The following is a 3260-nucleotide window of genomic DNA, read 5'->3' as shown; positions in this document are numbered from 1 at the left end:
TAGATAGATAGATAGATAGATAGATAGATAGATAGATAGATAGATAGATAGATAGATAGATAGATAGATAGATAGATAGAGAGAGAGAGAGAGAGAGAGAGAGAGAGACAGATTCAATAATTCTTCAGAAATGAACTTTTGTGGCTGTGGTAGAAGAGTTTATTTCCCAGAATTCATTACCCATGTTGTTTTTCTTTGGAATTGCAATTCAGTAAATTCCCTTTCCTGTCATTCGAACTCAAATTTCAGTTCAACTTCCTGGTAGTTTAATTCTGCCCTGCCCTGATGCACATCGTCCTGACTAGCAAGAGAGCAGCTGAAAACATCAGCCAATGAGATCACAAGAGAGTGGAGAAAAAAGCATAGCACTGCCACCAACATCTCAAACACCATTTCATCCATATTTTTCGTCTCATTTCTTGGAAATCAGTGCAAAAGTGGCCGCATAGCCCTTCCCACTACTCCATTTCAGAGTAACAGGCCGTCACCTGCAGACTCGAGACGGCCAGAGCTGAGCACCGGCCGCTAGAATGGAGTCATCATGCGGCGCAGTCAATTCAGAATGCGTTACATTCGCTACTTTTCAAACACACTTAATTCACACACTTTAACTCCAGAGGACACGGTTGCCTTCCCAAACAGACCAATAACAGCTCGGAGTCACGTCCTTAGCGGCAGTCAATCAGATCGATACCACACAGGGCTCCGTACAGAGCGCCCATTCTTCTCATCCTCACGTAATGACCTAACACCCGGGGAAAAATGAGAGGTTCCTCCTCTCCGTGCTCCCGGTGGAGGAAATTAGTCAAGTAAGCAATAGGATTTGAAAGGCTATTGTTGTTGGCATGGGCTCCGTTTCAATAGAGCGACTGAAACAAAATAAACGGCTTATTACTCGGCATTGAGGACCCTTGGAAAAGTGGCATGGTGAGAACACACGCAAATAACAGGCTCACATTTGTAAACTGACAGAAAGGCACACAACAACATCTACGTATTAGCATTCATGAAAGATATTTAGGCTCTGTAAAGTGAACTATTGGACTGTACTTGTAACACAGGGTCAATAGGAAGCCGAACCAGATACAGAAACAGTGAGTTTTATACTCAAGAAATTGCTCATTTTAGGGCAGTTAGTAAAAGAGTCACAGGTTTTTCAAAGGAACATTAATCTCAAGCATAACATTAAATAAAACATTAGGCTGTAATTTGACATAAAAACAAACACTGAATGCTAAACAGAACTAGAAATGGAACTCTTAACTGGGACGCAATCACTCGAGGTTTGTCTCAAGAAATGCAACTTTTAATCTGGCACCACTTTGCACAGATATCAAAATGTTCAATATCATTTGTCTAAACGATTCCAGTTACTTTAATGAATCCTTTGGTAGGAATAAATTTTTGGGTAAAATGCAGTTCCTCTACCAGTAAATTGAAACAATTCTTGCAAAAATATTTTTTTAAATGACTTTATAGTGAATGCGATCCAATACCTTACCTTAACTCTATATTAAACAAATCATACAACTATATATTAACTAAAATATATTAAACCAACAGAAATGGCAATTTATTTTATTCATTAATGTTTTTAAAATATTGCTGACAAAGGAAATAAATGATGCACATCTTTATCTACACTGACTTAAAGTGGTAATTCACTACTTATTTTATTTATTTATTTGTTTAATATACAGAGATGCTCCCTTTTGCCAGAAGGGTAAGGAAATTCAACTCCACAATGCAGTGGACAGCACCCCTCTGTCAATCTGTCTGTCCATGGGCAGGGAGACAAAAATGCATAAGTACAATCCTTAGTTTTAACAAAAGCCCTGGAGCAATTTGCGTCCCAATGGAGAAAGAGTACACATTGTCCATATTCTACAGATATATTGGTTGAAAATTGGCAAACTTGACATTTACTGTAAGTCTAACAATGAATTGAACTGCATGTGTTCACTAAAAAGAACTGAATAATTTGTCATTTGTAACTTCAAGTTATTTGTTTTGTAATCAGACTATATTGGTTGTGCTATACACTTCTGAATCACTAAAAAGAACTGGCTTAAAATAAAAAAATATTAAAATCATTCATGCAGGATTTGAACTACATCTGTAGCTGTGTTGCGGCACCACTGAATATTAGTGCAAAAAAATTCAGTTTCTTCTGTATATGCATTGGCAGAAGAATGCAGTTGCAAGAAACGGTATTGTTTTGTTAAAAATGGAACTGGTTCTGAATAAGTTCATGCTTCCCAACCCTATTAATAAGCAGAAAGGACAGCAATGTGGGTAGCTAACAACAGCATACAATACACAGAAGGCCAAAAACGACTTCAGTCACTGTCAAATTAGCATATTCTCATGAACTAACAACACAATTCTGATAATGAGAATGTGCCGTCATCATTGTCGAGAGCACTGAACAATATTGACACATAGCATCAATCAGATCCCCCATGAAAGCAGATGATGTTCTTTCTCCATGTCCTCTAGAGCTCTGTTACATTTGAACCAAGATCACGTAGCTTTGAAGAATGGCGATTTAAACCAATCTTAAAGCGAGTGCAGCCGGACATGTTGATTAGTATGGAAGTTGCCTTCATGCAGGCTGAGCGGAGAAACTAAATCTGACCTTGCAGGCACACTGCTTTAATCAGACATTAATTAGCAGATTTGCTCTGACGAGCTTTCCCCCTCTCGTCCTCTTGTGGGTGCTGCTCCGGCATATTGTGGGGATGAAACGAAAGCAGAAAGATGCACACAAAAAAAAAAAAAAAAAAGTTGTTGTTTTTTGGGTTGGGTTTTAGTTGGGGTTAAAAATTTTCAAGATTTATTTTACAGTCCAATAGAAATGCATTAGAACACTGGTGGAGCGAAACATCTACTTAATTAAATTAAAATCAAATACAGATAAGCAAACAAGCAAAAAGAGACTGAGATTGCGTTCTTGCTGTGGCAGCCATAAACATATACAGTGGATGCAATAACAAATTAAGAAGAAACAGTAATAAATGTAGCTGAAACTGAAATAATTAAAACTTAACTTTAGTAAAAAGTTAAAAAAGAAAAGCATTTATTCAAAATACAATTAATAAAATTAAAGTCTTTAATATACTTTTTTTAAAATAATTTAACACATCCTTACTGAAAAATTTATTAATTTTATGAAAAAAAAGAAAAATGTTTTACTTACCACAAGCTTTTGAACAGTAATGTATATTGTTACAAAAGATTTATATTTTAAGTAAATGCTG

The sequence above is a fragment of the Cyprinus carpio genome, chromosome B18, assembly GCF_018340385.1.
Source record: "Cyprinus carpio isolate SPL01 chromosome B18, ASM1834038v1, whole genome shotgun sequence".
Taxonomy (NCBI): Eukaryota; Metazoa; Chordata; class Actinopteri; order Cypriniformes; family Cyprinidae; genus Cyprinus; species Cyprinus carpio.
This window is presented reverse-complemented; position numbering follows the sequence as displayed.